Source organism: Sphaerodactylus townsendi, linkage group LG11 (genome assembly GCF_021028975.2).
Source record: "Sphaerodactylus townsendi isolate TG3544 linkage group LG11, MPM_Stown_v2.3, whole genome shotgun sequence".
In the NCBI taxonomy this organism is placed as follows: Eukaryota; Metazoa; Chordata; class Lepidosauria; order Squamata; family Sphaerodactylidae; genus Sphaerodactylus; species Sphaerodactylus townsendi.
Genome location: NC_059435.1, coordinates 24,539,986 through 24,567,816, shown reverse-complemented (window position 1 = coordinate 24,567,816; position 27,831 = coordinate 24,539,986). Strand labels below are relative to the sequence as shown.

The 27,831-nt window shown below is 59.5% G+C and overlaps 1 pseudogene; it reads right to left on the bottom strand.

Annotated features, from left to right (window-relative positions):
• Positions 1-1,591: 1,591 nt before the first annotated feature.
• LOC125440600 overlaps positions 1,592-27,831 on the bottom strand; it is a 108,992-nt pseudogene continuing 82,752 nt past the window's right edge.

Here is a 27,831-nt window from a genome sequence, read left to right as displayed (position 1 = left end):
CATTAGAAATAGCTCTCTCTCCCAGCAACACTTAACATCTATGGGCCATTTCACAGATTGCATCTAAGTGGACACCAACTAATATGTGAACTGTGAAAGCAAGAAATGAGGGTTTCAAAGGACACAAAGTCATGCATGTTCTCATCAGAAATCTAGAACAGGCTGTATTTTTTTGAACAAATATTTATCCAATTTGCTGCAGTGTGACATGCAAAATTACTGCAAAAATTGACATGCTAATGGGAGCCATCAAAACCTTGGCTCCATAAGCTCTTTCCAAAACCCTTCCAAGAGCCAGAATGGTGTAACAGTTAGTATGTTGGATTGTAATTCAATCCCCTGTCTCTCAGCTGCTATTAGTAATCTCACCAAAAAGTACAAATACAACAAACAGGGTACCTGTATTTGAGAGAGAGAGAGCAGAGCTAATAAAAGCTCAAGCATAAATTGTAGACAATTCCTCACAAAGTCTTTGCTGCGTAGTGGAGGACAGTGTTTGCCAACGCAAGATTTCTTGTATTTTCTGGAGCTCCACTTTCACTTTCCACTCACTTCATGGCAAATGAAACCACTTATAGCACTATTTATATCTTGCTTGGCCGCCAGAGTGGGACAGATTTACCAGTAGGCACAGCTTTGCTCTGGACATCTTCACTCCGCCCACGGCCAATCTTCCTATACCCTTGCAGAGCTTTGCATGCCTTCCCTCTCACCCTCCTACATTGCTGTCAGCTCCTTCCTACTTCCCTAAGTGCACTGATCAACAGATCTCACATATGTATAATGAAGGATGGGAGAACCCCCCACCCATTTCTGTCTAAGATCTGTGTTCAGTCTCTCCTTCACCAGCACAGCCTCAGAACAGCCTCAGTTGCTAGGTGCCTGGGAACCTTCTCCCTTGCCCCCCTCTCCATGTTGCCAGCTACTTCTTGCTTCTCTAAAATGCACATATTTAGAGATCTAGAGATTGATCTTTTGATACAAAGTAACAACAAAGAAGGCTTTTGCAAGGAACAGTAAAAGCAGGCATCTTTTTGGCTCCACCAACCTCTCCCCATCTGCTTCTGCCCTCCCTAATGGCTGAGAGGACTTCTTTTTCGGGCAACACTCTGTTTTAAAATAAGTCTGTCTCTTCTCTTGCAAGGGCATCAGAAAGTGTGCGTCTGTGGAGGGGAAGGGAGTGGGAGAGAGAATATCAACTCTGTGCCTTTAAGACTGTTGATGGGCAGAGTTAAGAGAACCAGGAGAAGCAGAGATCCAGCAGAGTTCAGCAGACAAACTGTGCTGCAGGCTGTCTCCTTACATGTAAACTGAGAAATGCGAGGAGAGCCCACTACAATCCCACTGTGCAGAGAACAGACTCGACTTAAGTGTTCCATGAGAAATCAGTACAGTACAGTTCCATGTAGCTCAGTACAGAAATTTATAGGGTTTAACTTTGGCTGAATCATGTCCACTACAAATGGAGTCTCAAAATTCATGCTTTCTGACAATAGTTTGTTGCTGAGTATTTGTAATTGATAAATTGCGTCTTCCTCTGCTACCCTGGCAAACAGAGATCCAGTTCTGAATAGGAATGTCTTAGCAGTGTCTAGCCATATCCCAAGAACGGAAATACTCCTGTTCGCATGGCATAGGCTAACACTCCAATGCTCCACATATCTGTTGCAGTGCTGATGGGCTCAGGATGTCTGGAGCAACATATTCAAGCATCCCCATAATTTATTTTAGTTCTTCATTACTCTGCTGTTCATTACTTTAGAAAGACTAAAGTCAAATTGCTGGTTAGTAATTTGGGGTTTCAGGTCAAGATGAACTGCATTATTATGGTGTAAAAATGAAACTCCTTCCAAGATCTGCCTCAAGAGACACTTGACATATTTCTCCTTGAAGGAATTTTCTCTTTCAGCTGTATCCCGCCAGAAGCATATTCCAAAACCAGAATGATTTCTATTAGTGCCCCAAAAACTTCATGCAAGCTAATAACCTGATGGGTATGTTATGCCAGTTCCAGAACTGCTATCTCATGAATTATCTCCATCCACCAATCTCAACCCTTTCACCTTTTTTCAATGAATTTTGCTGCAGACTTTTTTTTGTTGGTCTTTCTTTACACTTTTACACTTTTACCACTGCAATTTCCCCCCTGTCGAGTTTGCAGCCATGGCTCAGGTTGTAGCATTCCTGCAAAGGCTCAATGAGGATGGGGTTCTGGATCTCCACCAAAATCTGTCTGTGCTGTGGCTGCTGAGGTGTCCAGTTAAACTGGGAGCGGCAATGTTGGGAGTCATAGCAAGAGACTGTGGCAGCAGGCAGCTACAAGCGGCATCCAGAACACCTCACTCATCATTAGAGGTAAGGAAGTGACAGTTGAAGAATGAAGGGAAAGGAGCCTGGTTGGCTGGCCACTCCAAGCAATGTCTCATCTAGCCACATCTGTATTTTTTAGAAACAAAACACAAAACATTTCGACAAGTTGGCTGTTGTTTTTTTGCCTTCATCTCCCCCATGTTACTTGCAACCTCTCAATTTTTTAGCTCCATTGGCCCCAACTGATGGGGTTATTCCATTGCTTAGCTATGGAAATGGGAAATGTTTCATTTCCTCTCTGCATGGTCAGTGGCAAGCAATGGAGGCAGCATAATAAGTTTTCTGAGCAGCTTTCACTGCCACCTCATCGGATTTCATAAACAGCCTATGCAAGGTTCTCATAGCTTCATCACAAGTAGTCCGCCAAGCTCACTGTAGTCATCTAAACTCCTGCTTTTCTGTTTTCTCCCTTAGCCCTGTGGTATCCCAGGGAGCTAACTGGGAAGGGGGGACATCATGGAGGAATCCCGTTGATGGCTTCAGAAAGATGGCCCAGTCAACCATTAGCACATCCAACAAATTGGCAGTGACTATATTCACACCCATTATGAGGATCAAATCCACACTTGAGGTGTGGAACCTGACACAACCTGTCTTCGTGTTGACATGGATTATCTCCCTTAGCCCTGTGTGAAGCCAGATAAGAAGTGGTTTTCCTCCTGTCTTATCCAAATAGTATCTTTTCATTGCACTGTTTGATTTTGGGGGTGGGAAATTTTGATATGGGCAGGAAGTCAACACAAGGTAGGATGTGGAACATGCGCTTCTCTTTCTCCGTCTCCCTTCCAGACCCTGCTCTGGTTTTTTCTTCTGTCATTCTTTCCCTTGCCCTTTCCTCTATCAATATGGAGGGTTCATAGTTTGCCCAGCAACAGACTCTCTAATGTGGACTTCTCAACCTTCTGAGTCTGTGGGCACCTTACAGGATGGTGGGTACAAGCAGAACATTTCTGCTGCCAGAGGCAGAGCCAACCACAAAATGTCAGGGAGTAGAGCTGTGAATAACTCTTAATAGTAACTCTTCACAGCTTCAGGCAGAAGCTCTGCTGAATAAGACGCCTTTTAAAAGAAACATAACATTTAAAAATGTGTGCTTGCATACACACAGTTTAGCTTCAGTTATGCAGTGAAGATGCTCGTGCTGTGGTAGCAACAGCTCCCAAAGCATTTAAACCTGTGCCATCAATCATATTTCCAGTGGCCAATCAGAAGCCCTGCTAGTCAAAAATCCCACCTGGCCTTGCTCAATTTCTAAAAATACATTGAAAAGAACTTTACTCTGCCTCACAAAAAGATAAAAGTATGAGGGCAAGTGGTGAGTTGGGGGGGGGGAGCCAGGCAGGCCCAGTTTGGAGGGGGCTTGAGAGGGCTGTTGCTTGGCCTGTTGGGGCAGTGGGTGGCTTGGGCATTGGATTCCAGGTGGCCTCATTTGGCAAAGGGTGTGCAAGCCCCATTTACCAGTCGCCAATTGCATGCAACCGCCCACCCACCCCTAGCTTCTGAGCTCTGACCAGGTTGTTCCCCTCCAGATCAGGGCTGTGAGTGTTGGCTGCTCTCTTGCCTCCCCTGTCTGGCAACCAGAGAGGCACCATGAGAAGAAGGGAAGGGAGCCAACAGCTGTTTCTAGTGTGAGTGAGGGTGCTTTGCACAGATTGGGGGGGGGGCTTTCCCCATAGAATCTTGATCTCAGATTGCAAATGCCTTAGCAGACCAGGTGCTCAGGAGCAGCAGCAGCAGAAGGTCATTGCTTTCACATCCTGCACGTGAGCTCCCAAAGGCACCTGGTGGGCCACTGCGAGTAGCAGAGTCCTGGACTAGATGGACTCTGGTCTGATCCAGCAGGCTAGTTCTTATGTTCTTATGTTCTTATAGAGTTGGAGCAAGGCTGCCTTGGAGGAGCTTCCCTTGCCCCCCATCGGGGGGTGAAAGAGTAAAGGCTCCCCCCATCCTGCCAGGCCCAGCTTGTTTTTTTTAATGTAATATTGATTGCTAAAAAGTGGAAAGTAAATATTTCAACCGTAGATTTAAACTAAATTTCAGCACCCAGTGAACCTAGTACGAAACATTGTCATCACAGCAGTATTAGTTACTAGTGCAAAGGATGACTGACTAACATTTGGTTTTATTTCTCCATGACAAGCTTTTCTATGTATTCATGAATAACTAATATCGACAATTTGGTATACGAGTGACATGTGTTGTAAATTATACATGTAGGAGCCGGCAATCTCGGTACAAGGATGTTTTATGTGTTGTGTTTTCCAGTTAGATTGGGTAACATAGTAAATCAAAATCAATTTCATTCACCTCTGATTATTTTTATGTCGGGATGTCTGTGGCTGATCAGTATGAAAAGATTTCACGCATCTCTTAAGGACAATGGAAGGTTAACTGGATTCTGTCAGAAACTGTGCCTGTTGCATCATGGTAATGACATGGAAGAAAATATTATACAAGAAGCTTTGTGTTTGATTGTTTCCTCTTGAAGAAGCTGAGCACATTATAGCTGAGGGATTTCTTCATGCCCAGGTGTTGCAAGTCAGGGCAGCTAGGGTCCCCCAAGATGCAACTTAGGAGATCTTTTAAATTATTATTCACTTTCCCATGCTTGAAATTTCTCAGGTGACAGGAAGGGATGTTGCTGATGTGATATGATTTTGTTGAGCAATCCTAAACTGGTGCTTATCCTACTATTATGCCTATGGACACTGAATATAACTTGTTAATTTATCCCTCATATGCTACTGACTAGCCAAGAAATATACATTGATTTTCCTCCCATCTCAAGTTGCTGTCTTTGCCAAGATATACAAGGTATACAAAGATACTCTCATGTGTTCTCATTCAAGTTCCAGAAGACATACCCTAGAACCATGGTGGCGAACCTATGGAACTCCAGATGGTCATGGACTACAATTCCCAATTGGCCATGCTGGCAGGGGCTGATGGGAATTGTAGTCCATAAACATCTGGAGTGCCATAGGTTCGCCACCACTGACTTATAGGCACATGGGATGAATAGCTTTCCATCTTTGGAGGTAGCAGGGCCACTGCTGATGGAGGTTGAGTGAAGGGGCCACTGCCGCTGCCCCCTCCCCACTCAACCTCCATCGTCACTGGGCCTGCTACCTCGTCTTTGACTTCTTGCAAAGCCAGGCCGAGAGGCACCCAGCAGGCCCGCAGACAGCTTCAGTCTTTGGGGGACCATTTTCCGCCCCCACATGAACAGATAGGTAGCGCCCGGGGACATGGGTTGCCCCATGTCTCTCTGGCAGGTACACCCCCAGGAGACGGTGAGGTGGTTCAGCAGCAGAACCATCACTGAATGCCTTCCAGATCAGGATTGTGCTGTTAGTTTTACTCTGGGGAAAGGGTGGGCTGGTGTGGATGGAATCCTGTGTGTGAGAGAGGATCCAGTCTAGTGGCCAGTCAATACAACTCGCCGTTATCTGAAAGCATTGTAGAAACGTCCAACTTCTCTCTGAAGTCATAACCAGTTTAGATTTTTGTACCTCAGTCAGGTTTCTGCTTTGTCAACTGAGTCCTGTGCTGCTGGCTTGTTCCTTTAAAACCAACCTGTAAATAAATAAATCTTCTTAGTTGTTTATATATTAATCCCGCCTCAGTGATCTCAATAATCTCTTTGGGGGAATCCCCATGGTCAATATAACACATGATACTCATGTGAAATATCCAGGGTTTCATGAAGAACTCCCCCCTGCCTGATTGCCAAACAGGGTTTCATCCCGGTTCTGGCGTTCCTTCCCCCCCTAATCGCGTGTTTTTTCAGAACCTGCATGTATGTGCAGCTTTTTAAAAAACACGCCATGAAGCCAGATCAGTGGGGAGGTTTGGGGTTTGGAACTGTATTTTTTTTTCCGCTGTAGGGAGTGATGTGGAACCTTCCACCCAATCACAGTGCAGCGTGCGCGCAGCCTTTTTTTTTTGTTTCCCACTGGTAGAGGCTACGTGGAGACGTGGCACTGAGGAGCAGAGCAGCGACCGAGCAAACGTGCAAGGCAGTGGCTGGTTTTTCTTTCGCTCCTTAGAAACGTGGCCATGAGAGAAACTACAAACATGCAAGCCTCCAAAGCACCAGCTGCTTTTTCAATGGCTGGAATAAATGCATCTGCCAACTCTGTTGGAGGTGGATTTAAAGGGAGAATCTGGGCTCCCCAGCTGAAACAGCATTGGAAGTAATGCTGTTTGGGGGTGGATTCCAGCATCATTTCCAGTGTTGTTTAAACTGGGGAGTCCAGATTCTCCCTTTAAGGTGGATTTAAAGGGAGAATCTGGGCTCCCCAGTTTAAACAGCATTGGAAGTGATGAGATTTGCCTTCTGTCTTGACTGTAAACTGTGCAAATTGAGATGACCCCTCTGTGCCAACTGCAAACTGTATGAGATTAGAAGCCTCTGCGCCAACACGGCCATGCAGCCACGCAGAGAAAGATTTAAAATGGCAAAACCATGCAGCCACGAATGGCAAAACCATGCAGTAATGATGTGAGCTAAAAACAAGACAAGGGCGGAGTATGGTTCCCGGCAGAACACGATAGCCAATCAGAAGAAAGGGGAGATCATACGTATGCGTCTACTTGCTTATGTAACGACATGGCTTCATACCAAATTGAAAAAAAGTTCCCACCCCAACACAACACGACAGCCAATCAGAACAGACCTGCTGAGCAGAACGCGTGTGCGTGGGGAGTGTAACATTGGCTCATTCCGCACATGCAGAATAATGCACTTTCAAACTGCTTTCAGTGCTCTTTGAAGCTGTGTGGAATAGCAAAATCCAATTTCAAACAGTTGTGAAAGTGGTTTGAAAATGCATTATTTTGCGTGTGCGGAAGGGGCCAATTGTTTGAATCCATGATTGACATCCAGGTCTTCAATAGACATAGGCTGCTGTGGGGAGGGAGAAACCTCGATGAAACCTGGATGAAAAGGCTCTGTTTCTTTTGAAACCTGGTTGTTTCTGCATTTTATTTTCAGTGGGGATTCGTCCTTTGTGCACCACAAAACTTACCTCATAGCAGCCGACCTAAAGCCTATCCACTCATTACTTGTAAAACACCTGGTAACTGAGGGGAAGGTTTGTAGTTCAAAACAAACCCAAAAATCTTAAGAAGCTGTGTGCATCCCCTCAGTAGGAAAAAAAAAGCTCGGCACATCCCCCTCCCAAATGATTAAAAAATCACCCAGCCGTTACAACATTGTTCACCGACTTCTTATCTGCAGTAGGCTTTATAGATGATCAACGCCCCCTATTGTTGAAAACAGCCTGGGAAAGATCACCTCCTTTCCCGTAACCTTTTAAAGGGGATAATTTCTTATTTTAACCTTTTTGATTCTGATTTTTTTTCCCCTTTTTTCTTCAGAGGCACTAAGTGCAGCTTTGCATGTAACAAATAGCATACTTCATCTCACTGCTACTTCATTAAGCTGCCAAGAAAATTTTTGTCACGATGATAGCAGAGCGGTATTGCAGCTGCCTAAACCCCCTCAAGCAAAGCTGCAAATACAAAGGCATGTGAATCTGTTTGCCTGGGTTTCCTTTTCTGAGTGGCCACATGTGGCTGGAAATCCAGATGGGCCAGGCATGGCTTCTGTGACCCTGTGGCCCAGGAAAAAGCAGTATACCCACCTGCTCATTAAACCACAGGTAGAACATTTTAGAATGCTGGCCATTTATGTTGCATGAGGAACAGTGTTTTCCTTTTCTTAGCAAATCTTCATCAATACAAGTTACCTGTACAGGGTAGCTACAGCATCAGAGTGACAGAAGATGCTTCTCAACTTGAATAAAACTGACAGCAGAAACACAGATGTGCGGTGTCACTAAACCAAGAGCTTCAGTGTGCATTCTCCCTTCGCAGCCTTCGCAGCCAACGGCATGGTTCAAGGCTTTAAAGCCAAATGAAAGGAAAGGGCAGACCCTAGCAGAAGAAGCTGGGAAATAACATGACATGGCTAAACATGGGCCCCTCTGTTGAGTTTGAAGAAATGTGTTGATGGCTGTCCTGATGGCATCATGTTCCAGTTTAGTCAAGGAGAAAACATGAGCATACAAGGGGTGTTACTGACGTGTGGTGTAATGCGTAAAGCAAATGTCACCTTTTAATGGGGTGATTTTCTTAATCGAAGCATTTGTACTTTGCTGTGCTCTCCTACATCTGGGCATTCAGAACAGCTTGCAAGATGAATGCAATTGAAACAGACAATCAAAGGCATGTACTCTAACGTGATGCTCCAACATCCTGGACTGGTGCTGGTTCTACTAATCTGCTCACTTGGGGCCACAGACTACAAGCCAAGAGCTTATGCCTCCATGCCCATCCAGTAGAAAAGCAATGGAATTTCAGGTGCGATCTCATTCATCTAGCCAAGGGATATTCTTAGTCTTACTCCCAAGCTAGGGAGACCTTCTGACTATATCCAGTCAGAAGTGCTATATCTAAGCATTTGGTAGCAGAGGAGGAACAGAAGCCCAGCCAGCTGCCATTCAAGTGGGAAGAAAGATGTTCCCAACCTTTTTCTCTGCTAGAGGATGCTAAGATTAGACAAGATTAACCTCTTCAAAATCAGAACAAAAGGCTGGAGTAACGAATGTACTTTTGGTAATATTTTTTGAATGCTATAAAAAGCTTGTTCTCTTGCTTTCATTAAGCTAGAACGACACAGACTGCCAAATGCATGATTCCAGTTAAACTGAGAATACCACAAAGGTTATGTATTTGCTCAGCCTGCAGGCAAAATGTTCCTACCATAGAATCAAGAACTGCCCTTGTAGCCCAAAACCAGAAGTCAGTGCTTTCTTTTCTAACAGTGCCAATCAGGTACATTCTGCAGCACCCTGTACTATATGCTAATCCCTTTTTTGAATAAGCCAAAAGCTCAATTACACTCTGTGGCTCGCAGCCCAACAGTTGAATTGCTTATAAACGTCTATGAGAAAGACCAAGTGTCCCTATACACAAAAAAAGTAGAGCAGCTTGAAAATAGACTATCTGGCCTTATATTGCAGTAATTCCTCACACTACAAACATTCAAAACATATGTGAAGACAGTTGTCCTATACACTATGTATGAAATAAATGCCACTTAAATAAACTTGAATCTAAGTCCAGATGTTGTGTAGTTTATCAGGATACAAATCACTCCTAAAATCACTGAGCTAGTCAGCATCCAGGTAATATAATAGCCTGACCCCAATGGTACTTCCAGAGTTCATGGCATACGTATAGTTCTCCGAATGTGTAGCAAGGTTTTAACCAGTCCCTTGTCTTTCCCAGAGCCCCAAAGGGACAAAGCCTCATGATCTCCTCCTGGACTGCAGACTGCTTGCAGATCTCTCAGGGGCCGCATTGCTTTTCCACCTGCACTTAGATTCATGTTTGTTTATGCAGTGTTTATTTTGTACATAATGTCTATTTTCAAGATGTTTGGTTTTTTGTTTGCATACAGGGGTACATGATGTTCCTCTTAAATGTTTATAAGTGATTTAGCTGTTTGGGCTGCGAGCCGCACAGTCTAATTGTGCTTTCGGCTTATTCTGAGTTACACTGACCCCCAATTGATGGTTGCTATGGTGGAGTCCCTTTTTTGAAGCATACATCGTCCAAAGTCCTGTTGAGAAATCTAGGAAGGAAAATGAGGTGAACTGAGGATCTAGATGTAATAACTGATTACTCTCCATACAAAAATAAAAGGGGTCGTCCATGGCTACCCCTTGGTCCCAATACTTGCTTCTTATTGCCTTTAATAGTTTTTATTCTGTTTTCTTGTCTGTCTCTGTTTTCTGCTCTTAGGGGAGGGGTATTGCAACTTGAAAGGAAAATGCCTTCTGAATTGGTGCCCCTTGCACACAGAAATCATGCAGTTGATTATCATTATTCTGAACGACACATCCCTGACTATCAAATGGTTGTTGAGGGGAAGTGAGCCAGGCCACCATGAATTGCTTGATGCATAATTGATCATTCCCCTCATCACTTTAAGCTCATGGAAAATGAGGAAATCTCTCATTGCCACTGCTGTCTGTTCAAGATGGGTTCATTGGATCTGCCTACCAGTCTCTAGTCAGAAAAAAACATTTCCTCAAAGGCAAAGCTCTGCGATGATTGGCATTCTTCAGACCAGTTCATTTTTAGTACACCACCTTGATACATTGAGATTCAAACTGTCATTCTCCATTATTTGTTCTGTTCTTGCTATGCAGTACCATTTGCAGTACCATTGAGCATCCTACATGTTATTTTCATTCAGAATATACCTCTGTCTAACTCTGATTCACTATCAGGAGTTCTGCTCATATTGGGGTTGCTTTTGCTGCTTTCTGTATAATGGGGGGCGGGGGTGGAATGGGTTAATTGCAATACTGTCTGTCTCTGCACTGTTTCTCGAGAATGATTTCATTCCCCAGGTGCTGCCCAAGGTCAGTGGCTGGGCATCTTCACTGTTATCTCCTTTGCCGTTGTTTTAGGCGCGCTTTCCCAGGATGGGGGGTGCAAGCCGTTTTAATTACTGGATCTTTGCGCGCGTACATCAGTTCTGGCTTTGTCCAGGGAAGATCCACAAGCTGTTGATTAAACTGCTGTTTTATACAATAGTTTGTCTCAGTCTTTGGGATTTTGACATTCACACACCAGCTTCTGGGTTTAGGCCTGTTTCAAAGGGGGCACAGTATCTACCCTGGTTGTACTCAAGCTGTGGTTCTAGACCCCAACTGGGTCACAGCTCTCTTGCAGGTGGATTAAAAGGTTGGGAGAGATGAGCTAGAACTGGGGGTTGGGACCCCTTTGGGGGTCGAACGACCTTTCCACAGAGGTCACCTAAGACTCTCTGCATCAGTGTTCTCCATCTGTAAAATTGGTAAATGTTAGGGTTGGGGATCACCACAACATGAGGAACTGTATTAAAGGGTCGTGGCATTAGGAAGGTTGAGAACCACTGAGCTAGAACAATGTGAGCTGGAATAAGTGGCCCTGGAAGATGTAATGGCAAATGTGGGTTTGCCTCAGCATAGTGTGCACATGAAATCCAATCCGTTAATCATACTATAGTTATCTAAACATAAAAGAGAAACTTGGTCTGTGCTGAGTGATGTGAGAGTTTTATGGTGGGAAGGGGGAAAGCAACTTGGAATTTCTTTGCAAACGGGCCCCAGAAAGTCTGAGAATGCCCATTCTCTCTCTAAGAAGAATGAATTTCATTTGAAGAATTAAGTATTTGGATCTGGCCAACTTCAAAACTTTACTCTCTGAATGAAATACAGCCTAAAAATTGTACAGCACAACTGAGGAGGGACTTTAGGAGATGATGGAGTAGCTTCATATGCTCATATTCAAACAGTATGAGCTTGGACTTCTGTCAAGATGCTTTCCAGTGGTACCCTTTATCACAGTGGACTCTGAAGGAAGGAAATGGCAGCATACTGAGACCTTGGGGTTCCCTTACAAATCTCTGTGCTCCATTATTTGTCTAATCCTGACAACCATTAGCTCTGCCTATGATACAACAGTTAAAAGTCTATTTTTATAGCTTTGATGGACAATGATGAAGAGAAAGGTTTTTATACCCCCTTTCTCTCCTGTAAGGAGTCTCAAAGCAGCTTACAATCACCTTCCCTTCCTCTCCCCACAACAGCCACCTTGTGAGGTAGTGGGGCTGAGAGAGTTCTGAGAGAACTGGCCTCAGGTCACCCAGCAGGTTTCATGAACAGGATGGGGAAACAAACCCGGATCATCAGACTAGAGTCCCCCCTCCCCCATGCATGTGGAGGAGTGGGGAGTAAATCTGGTCCTGCAGATTAACCCCTGTACTACGATGATAACTAAAGAAGCCTGCGGAAGAAGTTAATTCATTCCTCTGATCTCATGGTATCCAACTAAAATTCCACCCAAAATGCCTACATGCTTGAAAACACATCGCCTATGGATCACTTCATTAGAATGGCACTGCAACACCTTTTCTGTGGCATATTCCGAGATAGAACCCACTGTGTCAGAGGACTTTTACTGTGGTATATTGGGAGGGTATTCCACAGCCAAGGTACCAACACTGAAAAAGTCCAGTTTCTAGGTTGCATGGGATATATATAGAAAAAAATAGTAGAATTTGATTGTACATTGTAATACAAAATAATACAACAGAGTTATAAGCCATGATATTAACTTTTTGGAATGAAGCACAAATCCTTCTAGTCTAGGAAATAACCTCATTTATGGCCGCTACCTTGGCAGGCCCTTGCTCTCTTAATTTTAAACTGAACTATCCCTTTGACAACCAGGATCCCAAGATATTGGAAATGGTGGTCAATTTTCTGATTAATACTTTGAATTAATCCCTTGGGTTCTTTTTTCTGTTTATACTACCCTTAGGAATGTTGGATTTTTTTTCCAGCTACTTGGTTCTTTGTTTGTTTCTATCCTGTTGAATTTTTTTTTGGATGCCTAATAAAGGTTTCTGTTCTGTTCAATCACTTCACTGCCGAGAGCACAATCCACAGGAGACTTCGCCTTGATGAACTCCATCCTGGTACCAGCTTGCAAGAACTGTCTCGTGATGAGAAGAATTATAAAATCAGTCTAAAGTAGCAGCTGGATGTAACCAAAGCAAACCCTGGCTGTGTCCACCCACCAGTGTATATTGCACTACTGCAATAATTCATCTCCTGGATTTTCCTGTGTGGATAAGGTGGTCAAGAGGTGAATGATGACGGCTGTGCAACAACAGAGCAGTAACCCATTATATGTGGATCCAGCCACTGACAGGCTTGGCTGTAGGAAAACTGAACAAAAGGACACCACAGGAAAAACTACCCCAGTCTTCTCTCTTTAGCTAGATTATCCTTTTCATGCCCAAAAGTGTTAGGTTTAAGCTAATTGCCTTGTTTAACCCAGCTACTTCAGCCAACCTGCAAGGAGATTTTCCTTGTAAAGCTGTACAAGTATTTCCACACGAAGAACAGAAGATGGAGCTATTTGCTAACACTAAACTTAAAAGGTCTGCTATAAACCTCGACAATAGTGCAATCCTGTGCCAACGTGCTTAGACTGGAGCAAGTATGCATAGGAGTGCACTGCCATCCATCAATGCCTTTTGTTGAGTCTATAACACTTCAGAGTGGAAGTGATTTGATTTCCTTCTGTCATCCCACCAGATTCCTTCTTAATTCATTGTTAGTTGTGGGAGAGTTTGAAAGGCTCATTCCTTAAAATCTGAAGCTGCGGTCCAGGTAGAGTTTATAGATGGGTCGGATGATGGTGGCTTAAAGTGGAGTTGCTTGCAATTGGCATGGCCAATGAACAGCTTCATTTACATCTTTCATTTCTTATGGGTGCGACTCTCAATTTGACCCATCATCGGTCTCATGTGTAAGGCTGCCATTGCAAGCATATGTACTTGGAAATCAGTTCCAGGGCACCCAATGCTAACATAGGTCTTGTGCAGTTTAGTTCTACTAGAGTTCTGTCTGTTAATTCTGTGCACTGGCACAGTGTCATCCTAAGCAGAAATATATCCTTTCAAGTCCACTGAAGTCAATGGATTGCACCATCAGTCTGCTAAAGTCACTGTTTTGTATGTTCTTGTGATGATTTCTGATGCATTGTTATTAGTTTGCCTGGGGTATGTGTGTGTGTGTGTGTGTATCATTGTTTTGATACAAGTGGTTTCTGCCCATGTTCACCCTAGCAGAATCTACTTTCCACCAAGAATTCACATTCAGATGTCTGAGTGAAATTAAGTAATGCTTCAGTTCCATCACATTACTCTGTTTCCCCGAATATAAGACATCCCCTGAAAATAAGACGTAGTAGAGGTTTTGCTGAAGTGCAAAATATAAGGCATCCCCCGAAAGTAAGACGTAGCAACGTTTTTGTTTGGAAGCATGCCCGATGAACAGAACACAGAAAAACAAGACATCCCCTGAAAATAAGACATAGCGCATCTTTGGGAGCAAAAATTAATATAAGACACTGTCTTATTTTTGGGGAAACATGGTTACAGTAAAGATGTTTTTACACTCTGCCATTTACTGCAGTTGAGTTTTTGTATATCACCAGCAGTCTTACCTGAGGGAGGAGGGTGTGTGTGAAAAAGAGCAAGACCCAAGCTGAGCACTGAAAATAAATATGTGTTATTTCTTTTCATTGACAGACAATAAAAGGTGTGTGTGTTTTCCTGGTCAGAGCTGAAGGTGCGCAAAATTAGTTGTGTATGGCTTTCTTCTTACTCAAAAAGACACCCCCAGGGTTCAATGCATTGTTTGAGTTTGCTATTGTGCTCCCCTTGAAAAACATTGATCAAAAAGCTTCCATTCCACATAGCTTCCAGGAGTACTTTCACATACAAATGTCTTTCCTTCTCATACTAGACCATCTCTATTCCAGGATAACTCCAGTTGTACATAAAATACTGGAAGCTGACATCTCCAATACCAAATTTCAGTTTTTCCAGGAATGCCTGGTTTTCTATCAAGTGATTCCGGCCGTGAAAGCCTTCGACAATACCTGTCAGGATATCTTGAAGGTGCAAGGAAATGGGATAGAAAGGATGCACAGAGACGTATAGTGCTGGCTGTATTATTGTGTTTTCTACCTGGTGAGTGGTAAGGCCAAGGAGAATCCCCGGAGGGACCTATCTTCCAAGCAACAGTCTAAGGCCATGGACAAAAGTCACAGCTCATTTGAACACACCCATCTCTAATGTGTGACTCGAAAAGCAGGAACTTGAAAGAACACCCAACTTGCAAGCAGAAGGGAAAATCACATTGTACACAGCCTAAACCACCATTTTCCTCTATGCATCCTGGCAATACAGTCTAGACGAGGATCATGTAATAGAAAATCTCCTTGCAGACCCATCTTGCATCTTCTGCACTAACAGAGTCATTTACAATATATCAGACAAACCAGCTGGTCCCTATTCACATTCTGGCTCCAAACTGTCATGTAGAAAGATATTTCCCACCAGCAATTTATGCTGGTTGGAGGTACTGCGCACCTGTTGCCACACACTGCAAATAGCCCATGTCTCTTGCAATTTAACAAGAATCTATTCTTCTCCTAGCCAATAAACGTCTGTCAAATTAAATTAATGTGCAGTATATAAATATTAGCTACATTCATATCCTATTTGTCTCCTTGGTAGTAGGGTTCACTTTATTCTTCATGGCGTAATAAATTGATTTGTTTGTTAGGTTTCCTACGAATTTGAGACAGGAGTATTTGGGAAGGTTGGTAAACTCTGCCAGGTCATATAACTAACACTTTATTTCTACCAATTGAATGCATATTCAAGGAAAGATAAGTATATTTGTGTGCAGTATATGTGGGAGGAGGGGAATTATTTACCATTTGCTTTTCAGACAACAAAAAAAGACAAAAGTCTGTTTCCTCATCTCCATGATAGGCTGGTGATCCTACCTGGAGACCTCACAGAACACTTAAAAAACAACTAACAATTTAATAGAATCCCACAAAGCAGAGAATAGAGTAGGGACAGAGTAGAGAGCCAGCATGGTGTAGTGGTTAAGAGCAGGTGGATTCTAATCTGGAGAACCGGGTTTGATTCTCCACTCCTCCATCTGAGTGGCAGAGGCTTATCTGGTGAACCAGATGTGTTTCTGCACTCTTACATTCCTGCTGGGTGACCTTGGGCTAGTCACAGTTCTTCAGAACTCTCTCAGCCCCACCTACCTCACAAGGCGTGTGTTTTTGGGAGATGAAGGGAAAGGAGTTTGTAAGCCTCCTTGAGTCTTCCTACAGGAGAGAAAGGTCGGGTATAAATCCAAACTCTTCTCCTTTTTCTACTCTGAGAAGAAAACCTGTGCACAAGGAACAGGAGTTCTATAGAGAAAACATATTGGTGGCCCTTGATATAACCGTTCCCTTCGACAATCTGGCGGATTACAGTATCACAATGATTCCACAGCCATTTTGGTAGAACTGATGCACTACAAAACATAGAGAAGAGTGGGAGTCGACTGTGGGTGTAAGTTGGTCCTGTTTACCGAATTGGCTGGCAGTCTCTACCCTTCTCCACTGAAAGTGCAGTCAGTAGTGCTTTGAAGGAAGAGAGAGTATCATTCTTCCATTGTTGAAAACAGTCCTTTGATGTTTAGGGCAGGAGGAGGGTTGAAGGACCTTTGGAGGGCTGGTGCGAGGCCCAATGAGGCAGTGTGCGGTTTGCTGGGCCTGACTTGCTGTTTGGAGCAGAGGGAGGATTGGAAAGTCCCATCTTGGTGCTTGGGGTGGGGAAGGGTTGGAATGGAGTTTGGAGGGCTGGTGTCAGACCTAGCAGGACAGCAGCGGCTTGTCATTGCTGCCCTGCCAGACCTGGCTTACTTCTTAGGGCACGGGAAGGTTGGAGGGCACTTGGAGAGTTGGTTCTGGACCCAGCAGGGTAACAGCGGTTTGTCACCGCCACCCTTCCAGGCCTAGCATGGTGATTGGATCAGGGGAGGGTTGGGGGGGCTTTGGGGGGGTAGTGCCAGGCCCGGTGGGACAGCAGGCAGTTAGCCTCTGCTACCCTGCTAGGCCCAGTTAGATTCTGGGGCAGGGGAATGGTTGGAAGTGGAAGAAGTGGCAGCGGATTAATTTACAATTCCACTTAGAAGAAGAAGAGTTTGGATTTATATCCCGCCTTTCTCTCCTGCAGGAGACTCAAAGGGGCTGACAATCTCCTTGCCCTTCCCCCCTCACAACAAACACCCTGTGAGGTGAATGGGGCTGAGAGAGCTCTGAGAAGCTGTGACTAGCCCAAGGTCACCCAGCTGGCGTGTGTGGGAGTGCACAGGCTAATCTGAATTCCCCAGATAAGCCTCCACAGCTCAGGTGGCAGAGCTGGGAATCAAACCCGGTTCCTCCAGATTAGATACACAAGCTCTTAACCTCCTACACCACTGCTGCTCCTAGATCTTAGATCTTTTGGCGGGAAAGGGTATAATCAGGATAGTTATTAAGCAACTAGAAGTTTATTTTTGATATTCCTGTTTGCTTGAGAATTTGCCCTTCGCTCTCTCTGATTGGTAAACTTATTCCATTTTATTAAATAGAAGTATGGAAATTGATTTTTTATATCATTTCACCCCAGAAACAAACTCCAAGGTTTGGGTAGTGTGGCCTGTTAGTCAGGGAAGCTACTAGCCTTACGCTAATAGGTCAACCCCCTCTGGCTTGTCTGTTTCTGTGACGGCTGTAATCAGCGCTCAGAATGGGAGTCAAGATTTGGACTAGGTCAGCACCTGAATGGGCAAGATTCTGGGGAACCCCCCCTCCCACATGCCATCTTGAGTTACATGATGGGAAAAAGGCAAAAAGGAACATATATTTATAATAGGGTTGGTTCTTACCAAAGAAATGTTCGAATGGTCATCGAGTGCTTCCTTTAACAGCATGTTGTAAACAGAGTTTCCTTTAAGTGACATTTGTAACTGTCTGAATCTTATAAATTGCACCCTGTTCTTCTCCAGAGGCAATTAGGTTTGAAAACACGTTTTGAAGTCATCTGGCCTGAATACTACTGAATAACAAAAGTCTTACAGAATAAATATGATTTTTCTCCGCAGGCATTAATAGCATGCCATACAAAAAATAAATATCTTCAGGGCCCTTAATATACTTCAGATAACATTTTGAAGGGCAAATGGTATAGGTCTACTGGCTCCTTTGAGAAACTAGACGGAGGCCTTCAGACCTGATTTTCAGATGAGTAAATGTGGCCTTTTGTACTTCAGGAAGGTTTCTGGTCATTTAAAAGAAATTGTTTCATATGGAGCTAGCTGATGTCATTTGTTCAAAGGTACACCAAAAGGCATTTGAACAAAAATATTTATTCAGTTTTATTAAAAGTTTTAGGTCGCTTTTCTCCCCAGAGGGACTCAAAGTGTCTTACAGAAGGGGGAGGGGAATCCAAAAATTTAAAAAATGCACGAACAAGCAGAAGCCAAGCTGGGGATGATCCGAGTCTGGGAAACTGAGCCTCACAGATCCCAAGCTGTAAACCATGGCCTTTCTGCACACGTCCACAGGCCTCAACCTCTGGCAAAATACCAGCAGGAAGAGGAGAAAAAATATAATAATCTCCCCTGGGAAGGGAACCTCAGCGTTTTAAAATATATTCAAGATATTTTCAAGATGAGAAGAATTAAGAAGTTATATGTTGATACCTAGTGAAGATCAGGAGCGCTTGACAAGAGACCTCAAAGCAATGGGAAATGGGTCAGTTTAGGAACAGCAAATTATGTTTAGCAAACCAAAGATCCAAGCAAGGCACATTTGCATGCTTTTCTAATCCTATATACTTGATGTCACAACCTTCCCACACTCTTGCTTGTTCTCCTTAACCAAGAACAATGGGGAAACTTTGTATAAGTGTGTATGTGTCTGTGACAGTGTGGATTTCCCACTTGCCCTCCAGTATTTGGGCAGCTGCCTGCTACCACTCAAACTCTGCTTTTTCTTTCACTATCCACAGTTTAAGACTAGAATATGGACTAGGTGTGTGTGAGAGCTGTTGTGTACCCTTGTTCCACTCTCTGCTAACAGGTCTTAGCCTAGCCTATGCATGTATAAGCAGCCAGACTTCCTGGGTGATATCTTTGAGCACAGTCTAAGACAGGGGTAGGGAACCTGCGGCTCTCCAGATGTTCAGGAACTACAATTCCCATCAGCCTCTGTCAGCATGGCCAATTGGCCATGCTGGTAGGGGCTGATGGGAATTGTACCCCACCCCCCCCCCCGCCCCCACGCCTCGCCCCCCCCCCCCCCCATCCCACTCCCCCCCCGCCCCCCCCCCCCCCCCCCCCCCCCCCCCCCCCCCCCCCCCCCCCCCCACCCCCCCCCCCCCCCACCCCCCCCCCCCCCCACCCCCCCCCCCCCCCACCCCCCCCCCCCCCCACCCCCCCCCCCCCCCACCCCCCCCCCCCCCCACCCCCCCCCCCCCCCACCCCCCCCCCCCCCCACCCCCCCCCCCCCCCACCCCCCCCCCCCCCCACCCCCCCCCCCCCCCACCCCCCCCCCCCCCCACCCCCCCCCCCCCCCACCCCCCCCCCCCCCCACCCCCCCCCCCCCCCACCCCCCCCCCCCCCCACCCCCCCCCCCCCCCACCCCCCCCCCCCCCCACCCCCCCCCCCCCCCACCCCCCCCCCCCCCCACCCCCCCCCCCCCCCACCCCCCCCCCCCCCCACCCCCCCCCCCCCCCACCCCCCCCCCCCCCCACCCCCCCCCCCCCCCACCCCCCCCCCCCCCCACCCCCCCCCCCCCCCACCCCCCCCCCCCCCCACCCCCCCCCCCCCCCACCCCCCCCCCCCCCCACCCCCCCCCCCCCCCACCCCCCCCCCCCCCCACCCCCCCCCCCCCCCACCCCCCCCCCCCCCCACCCCCCCCCCCCCCCACCCCCCCCCCCCCCCACCCCCCCCCCCCCCCACCCCCCCCCCCCCCCACCCCCCCCCCCCCCCACCCCCCCCCCCCCCCACCCCCCCCCCCCCCCACCCCCCCCCCCCCCCACCCCCCCCCCCCCCCACCCCCCCCCCCCCCCACCCCCCCCCCCCCCCACCCCCCCCCCCCCCCACCCCCCCCCCCCCCCACCCCCCCCCCCCCCCACCCCCCCCCCCCCCCACCCCCCCCCCCCCCCACCCCCCCCCCCCCCCACCCCCCCCCCCCCCCACCCCCCCCCCCCCCCACCCCCCCCCCCCCCCACCCCCCCCCCCCCCCACCCCCCCCCCCCCCCACCCCCCCCCCCCCCCACCCCCCCCCCCCCCCACCCCCCCCCCCCCCCACCCCCCCCCCCCCCCACCCCCCCCCCCCCCCACCCCCCCCCCCCCCCACCCCCCCCCCCCCCCACCCCCCCCCCCCCCCACCCCCCCCCCCCCCCACCCCCCCCCCCCCCCACCCCCCCCCCCCCCCACCCCCCCCCCCCCCCACCCCCCCCCCCCCCCACCCCCCCCCCCCCCCACCCCCCCCCCCCCCCACCCCCCCCCCCCCCCACCCCCCCCCCCCCCCACCCCCCCCCCCCCCCACCCCCCCCCCCCCCCACCCCCCCCCCCCCCCACCCCCCCCCCCCCCCACCCCCCCCCCCCCCCACCCCCCCCCCCCCCCACCCCCCCCCCCCCCCACCCCCCCCCCCCCCCACCCCCCCCCCCCCCCACCCCCCCCCCCCCCCACCCCCCCCCCCCCCCACCCCCCCCCCCCCCCACCCCCCCCCCCCCCCACCCCCCCCCCCCCCCACCCCCCCCCCCCCCCACCCCCCCCCCCCCCCACCCCCCCCCCCCCCCACCCCCCCCCCCCCCCACCCCCCCCCCCCCCCACCCCCCCCCCCCCCCACCCCCCCCCCCCCCCACCCCCCCCCCCCCCCACCCCCCCCCCCCCCCACCCCCCCCCCCCCCCACCCCCCCCCCCCCCCACCCCCCCCCCCCCCCACCCCCCCCCCCCCCCACCCCCCCCCCCCCCCACCCCCCCCCCCCCCCACCCCCCCCCCCCCCCACCCCCCCCCCCCCCCACCCCCCCCCCCCCCCACCCCCCCCCCCCCCCACCCCCCCCCCCCCCCACCCCCCCCCCCCCCCACCCCCCCCCCCCCCCACCCCCCCCCCCCCCCACCCCCCCCCCCCCCCACCCCCCCCCCCCCCCACCCCCCCCCCCCCCCACCCCCCCCCCCCCCCACCCCCCCCCCCCCCCACCCCCCCCCCCCCCCACCCCCCCCCCCCCCCACCCCCCCCCCCCCCCACCCCCCCCCCCCCCCACCCCCCCCCCCCCCCACCCCCCCCCCCCCCCACCCCCCCCCCCCCCCACCCCCCCCCCCCCCCACCCCCCCCCCCCCCCACCCCCCCCCCCCCCCACCCCCCCCCCCCCCCACCCCCCCCCCCCCCCACCCCCCCCCCCCCCCACCCCCCCCCCCCCCCACCCCCCCCCCCCCCCACCCCCCCCCCCCCCCACCCCCCCCCCCCCCCACCCCCCCCCCCCCCCACCCCCCCCCCCCCCCACCCCCCCCCCCCCCCACCCCCCCCCCCCCCCACCCCCCCCCCCCCCCACCCCCCCCCCCCCCCACCCCCCCCCCCCCCCACCCCCCCCCCCCCCCACCCCCCCCCCCCCCCACCCCCCCCCCCCCCCACCCCCCCCCCCCCCCACCCCCCCCCCCCCCCACCCCCCCCCCCCCCCACCCCCCCCCCCCCCCACCCCCCCCCCCCCCCACCCCCCCCCCCCCCCACCCCCCCCCCCCCCCACCCCCCCCCCCCCCCACCCCCCCCCCCCCCCACCCCCCCCCCCCCCCACCCCCCCCCCCCCCCACCCCCCCCCCCCCCCACCCCCCCCCCCCCCCACCCCCCCCCCCCCCCACCCCCCCCCCCCCCCACCCCCCCCCCCCCCCACCCCCCCCCCCCCCCACCCCCCCCCCCCCCCACCCCCCCCCCCCCCCACCCCCCCCCCCCCCCACCCCCCCCCCCCCCCACCCCCCCCCCCCCCCACCCCCCCCCCCCCCCACCCCCCCCCCCCCCCACCCCCCCCCCCCCCCACCCCCCCCCCCCCCCACCCCCCCCCCCCCCCACCCCCCCCCCCCCCCACCCCCCCCCCCCCCCACCCCCCCCCCCCCCCACCCCCCCCCCCCCCCACCCCCCCCCCCCCCCACCCCCCCCCCCCCCCACCCCCCCCCCCCCCCACCCCCCCCCCCCCCCACCCCCCCCCCCCCCCACCCCCCCCCCCCCCCACCCCCCCCCCCCCCCACCCCCCCCCCCCCCCACCCCCCCCCCCCCCCACCCCCCCCCCCCCCCACCCCCCCCCCCCCCCACCCCCCCCCCCCCCCACCCCCCCCCCCCCCCACCCCCCCCCCCCCCCACCCCCCCCCCCCCCCACCCCCCCCCCCCCCCACCCCCCCCCCCCCCCACCCCCCCCCCCCCCCACCCCCCCCCCCCCCCACCCCCCCCCCCCCCCACCCCCCCCCCCCCCCACCCCCCCCCCCCCCCACCCCCCCCCCCCCCCACCCCCCCCCCCCCCCACCCCCCCCCCCCCCCACCCCCCCCCCCCCCCACCCCCCCCCCCCCCCACCCCCCCCCCCCCCCACCCCCCCCCCCCCCCACCCCCCCCCCCCCCCACCCCCCCCCCCCCCCACCCCCCCCCCCCCCCACCCCCCCCCCCCCCCACCCCCCCCCCCCCCCACCCCCCCCCCCCCCCACCCCCCCCCCCCCCCACCCCCCCCCCCCCCCACCCCCCCCCCCCCCCACCCCCCCCCCCCCCCACCCCCCCCCCCCCCCACCCCCCCCCCCCCCCACCCCCCCCCCCCCCCACCCCCCCCCCCCCCCACCCCCCCCCCCCCCCACCCCCCCCCCCCCCCACCCCCCCCCCCCCCCACCCCCCCCCCCCCCCACCCCCCCCCCCCCCCACCCCCCCCCCCCCCCACCCCCCCCCCCCCCCACCCCCCCCCCCCCCCACCCCCCCCCCCCCCCACCCCCCCCCCCCCCCACCCCCCCCCCCCCCCACCCCCCCCCCCCCCCACCCCCCCCCCCCCCCACCCCCCCCCCCCCCCACCCCCCCCCCCCCCCACCCCCCCCCCCCCCCACCCCCCCCCCCCCCCACCCCCCCCCCCCCCCACCCCCCCCCCCCCCCACCCCCCCCCCCCCCCACCCCCCCCCCCCCCCACCCCCCCCCCCCCCCACCCCCCCCCCCCCCCACCCCCCCCCCCCCCCACCCCCCCCCCCCCCCACCCCCCCCCCCCCCCACCCCCCCCCCCCCCCACCCCCCCCCCCCCCCACCCCCCCCCCCCCCCACCCCCCCCCCCCCCCACCCCCCCCCCCCCCCACCCCCCCCCCCCCCCACCCCCCCCCCCCCCCACCCCCCCCCCCCCCCACCCCCCCCCCCCCCCACCCCCCCCCCCCCCCACCCCCCCCCCCCCCCACCCCCCCCCCCCCCCACCCCCCCCCCCCCCCACCCCCCCCCCCCCCCACCCCCCCCCCCCCCCACCCCCCCCCCCCCCCACCCCCCCCCCCCCCCACCCCCCCCCCCCCCCACCCCCCCCCCCCCCCACCCCCCCCCCCCCCCACCCCCCCCCCCCCCCACCCCCCCCCCCCCCCACCCCCCCCCCCCCCCACCCCCCCCCCCCCCCACCCCCCCCCCCCCCCACCCCCCCCCCCCCCCACCCCCCCCCCCCCCCACCCCCCCCCCCCCCCACCCCCCCCCCCCCCCACCCCCCCCCCCCCCCACCCCCCCCCCCCCCCACCCCCCCCCCCCCCCACCCCCCCCCCCCCCCACCCCCCCCCCCCCCCACCCCCCCCCCCCCCCACCCCCCCCCCCCCCCACCCCCCCCCCCCCCCACCCCCCCCCCCCCCCACCCCCCCCCCCCCCCACCCCCCCCCCCCCCCACCCCCCCCCCCCCCCACCCCCCCCCCCCCCCACCCCCCCCCCCCCCCACCCCCCCCCCCCCCCACCCCCCCCCCCCCCCACCCCCCCCCCCCCCCACCCCCCCCCCCCCCCACCCCCCCCCCCCCCCACCCCCCCCCCCCCCCACCCCCCCCCCCCCCCACCCCCCCCCCCCCCCACCCCCCCCCCCCCCCACCCCCCCCCCCCCCCACCCCCCCCCCCCCCCACCCCCCCCCCCCCCCACCCCCCCCCCCCCCCACCCCCCCCCCCCCCCACCCCCCCCCCCCCCCACCCCCCCCCCCCCCCACCCCCCCCCCCCCCCACCCCCCCCCCCCCCCACCCCCCCCCCCCCCCACCCCCCCCCCCCCCCACCCCCCCCCCCCCCCACCCCCCCCCCCCCCCACCCCCCCCCCCCCCCACCCCCCCCCCCCCCCACCCCCCCCCCCCCCCACCCCCCCCCCCCCCCACCCCCCCCCCCCCCCACCCCCCCCCCCCCCCACCCCCCCCCCCCCCCACCCCCCCCCCCCCCCACCCCCCCCCCCCCCCACCCCCCCCCCCCCCCACCCCCCCCCCCCCCCACCCCCCCCCCCCCCCACCCCCCCCCCCCCCCACCCCCCCCCCCCCCCACCCCCCCCCCCCCCCACCCCCCCCCCCCCCCACCCCCCCCCCCCCCCACCCCCCCCCCCCCCCACCCCCCCCCCCCCCCACCCCCCCCCCCCCCCACCCCCCCCCCCCCCCACCCCCCCCCCCCCCCACCCCCCCCCCCCCCCACCCCCCCCCCCCCCCACCCCCCCCCCCCCCCACCCCCCCCCCCCCCCACCCCCCCCCCCCCCCACCCCCCCCCCCCCCCACCCCCCCCCCCCCCCACCCCCCCCCCCCCCCACCCCCCCCCCCCCCCACCCCCCCCCCCCCCCACCCCCCCCCCCCCCCACCCCCCCCCCCCCCCACCCCCCCCCCCCCCCACCCCCCCCCCCCCCCACCCCCCCCCCCCCCCACCCCCCCCCCCCCCCACCCCCCCCCCCCCCCACCCCCCCCCCCCCCCACCCCCCCCCCCCCCCACCCCCCCCCCCCCCCACCCCCCCCCCCCCCCACCCCCCCCCCCCCCCACCCCCCCCCCCCCCCACCCCCCCCCCCCCCCACCCCCCCCCCCCCCCACCCCCCCCCCCCCCCACCCCCCCCCCCCCCCACCCCCCCCCCCCCCCACCCCCCCCCCCCCCCACCCCCCCCCCCCCCCACCCCCCCCCCCCCCCACCCCCCCCCCCCCCCACCCCCCCCCCCCCCCACCCCCCCCCCCCCCCACCCCCCCCCCCCCCCACCCCCCCCCCCCCCCACCCCCCCCCCCCCCCACCCCCCCCCCCCCCCACCCCCCCCCCCCCCCACCCCCCCCCCCCCCCACCCCCCCCCCCCCCCACCCCCCCCCCCCCCCACCCCCCCCCCCCCCCACCCCCCCCCCCCCCCACCCCCCCCCCCCCCCACCCCCCCCCCCCCCCACCCCCCCCCCCCCCCACCCCCCCCCCCCCCCACCCCCCCCCCCCCCCACCCCCCCCCCCCCCCACCCCCCCCCCCCCCCACCCCCCCCCCCCCCCACCCCCCCCCCCCCCCACCCCCCCCCCCCCCCACCCCCCCCCCCCCCCACCCCCCCCCCCCCCCACCCCCCCCCCCCCCCACCCCCCCCCCCCCCCACCCCCCCCCCCCCCCACCCCCCCCCCCCCCCACCCCCCCCCCCCCCCACCCCCCCCCCCCCCCACCCCCCCCCCCCCCCACCCCCCCCCCCCCCCACCCCCCCCCCCCCCCACCCCCCCCCCCCCCCACCCCCCCCCCCCCCCACCCCCCCCCCCCCCCACCCCCCCCCCCCCCCACCCCCCCCCCCCCCCACCCCCCCCCCCCCCCACCCCCCCCCCCCCCCACCCCCCCCCCCCCCCACCCCCCCCCCCCCCCACCCCCCCCCCCCCCCACCCCCCCCCCCCCCCACCCCCCCCCCCCCCCACCCCCCCCCCCCCCCACCCCCCCCCCCCCCCACCCCCCCCCCCCCCCACCCCCCCCCCCCCCCACCCCCCCCCCCCCCCACCCCCCCCCCCCCCCACCCCCCCCCCCCCCCACCCCCCCCCCCCCCCACCCCCCCCCCCCCCCACCCCCCCCCCCCCCCACCCCCCCCCCCCCCCACCCCCCCCCCCCCCCACCCCCCCCCCCCCCCACCCCCCCCCCCCCCCACCCCCCCCCCCCCCCACCCCCCCCCCCCCCCACCCCCCCCCCCCCCCACCCCCCCCCCCCCCCACCCCCCCCCCCCCCCACCCCCCCCCCCCCCCACCCCCCCCCCCCCCCACCCCCCCCCCCCCCCACCCCCCCCCCCCCCCACCCCCCCCCCCCCCCACCCCCCCCCCCCCCCACCCCCCCCCCCCCCCACCCCCCCCCCCCCCCACCCCCCCCCCCCCCCACCCCCCCCCCCCCCCACCCCCCCCCCCCCCCACCCCCCCCCCCCCCCACCCCCCCCCCCCCCCACCCCCCCCCCCCCCCACCCCCCCCCCCCCCCACCCCCCCCCCCCCCCACCCCCCCCCCCCCCCACCCCCCCCCCCCCCCACCCCCCCCCCCCCCCACCCCCCCCCCCCCCCACCCCCCCCCCCCCCCACCCCCCCCCCCCCCCACCCCCCCCCCCCCCCACCCCCCCCCCCCCCCACCCCCCCCCCCCCCCACCCCCCCCCCCCCCCACCCCCCCCCCCCCCCACCCCCCCCCCCCCCCACCCCCCCCCCCCCCCACCCCCCCCCCCCCCCACCCCCCCCCCCCCCCACCCCCCCCCCCCCCCACCCCCCCCCCCCCCCACCCCCCCCCCCCCCCACCCCCCCCCCCCCCCACCCCCCCCCCCCCCCACCCCCCCCCCCCCCCACCCCCCCCCCCCCCCACCCCCCCCCCCCCCCACCCCCCCCCCCCCCCACCCCCCCCCCCCCCCACCCCCCCCCCCCCCCACCCCCCCCCCCCCCCACCCCCCCCCCCCCCCACCCCCCCCCCCCCCCACCCCCCCCCCCCCCCACCCCCCCCCCCCCCCACCCCCCCCCCCCCCCACCCCCCCCCCCCCCCACCCCCCCCCCCCCCCACCCCCCCCCCCCCCCACCCCCCCCCCCCCCCACCCCCCCCCCCCCCCACCCCCCCCCCCCCCCACCCCCCCCCCCCCCCACCCCCCCCCCCCCCCACCCCCCCCCCCCCCCACCCCCCCCCCCCCCCACCCCCCCCCCCCCCCACCCCCCCCCCCCCCCACCCCCCCCCCCCCCCACCCCCCCCCCCCCCCACCCCCCCCCCCCCCCACCCCCCCCCCCCCCCACCCCCCCCCCCCCCCACCCCCCCCCCCCCCCACCCCCCCCCCCCCCCACCCCCCCCCCCCCCCACCCCCCCCCCCCCCCACCCCCCCCCCCCCCCACCCCCCCCCCCCCCCACCCCCCCCCCCCCCCACCCCCCCCCCCCCCCACCCCCCCCCCCCCCCACCCCCCCCCCCCCCCACCCCCCCCCCCCCCCACCCCCCCCCCCCCCCACCCCCCCCCCCCCCCACCCCCCCCCCCCCCCACCCCCCCCCCCCCCCACCCCCCCCCCCCCCCACCCCCCCCCCCCCCCACCCCCCCCCCCCCCCACCCCCCCCCCCCCCCACCCCCCCCCCCCCCCACCCCCCCCCCCCCCCACCCCCCCCCCCCCCCACCCCCCCCCCCCCCCACCCCCCCCCCCCCCCACCCCCCCCCCCCCCCACCCCCCCCCCCCCCCACCCCCCCCCCCCCCCACCCCCCCCCCCCCCCACCCCCCCCCCCCCCCACCCCCCCCCCCCCCCACCCCCCCCCCCCCCCACCCCCCCCCCCCCCCACCCCCCCCCCCCCCCACCCCCCCCCCCCCCCACCCCCCCCCCCCCCCACCCCCCCCCCCCCCCACCCCCCCCCCCCCCCACCCCCCCCCCCCCCCACCCCCCCCCCCCCCCACCCCCCCCCCCCCCCACCCCCCCCCCCCCCCACCCCCCCCCCCCCCCACCCCCCCCCCCCCCCACCCCCCCCCCCCCCCACCCCCCCCCCCCCCCACCCCCCCCCCCCCCCACCCCCCCCCCCCCCCACCCCCCCCCCCCCCCACCCCCCCCCCC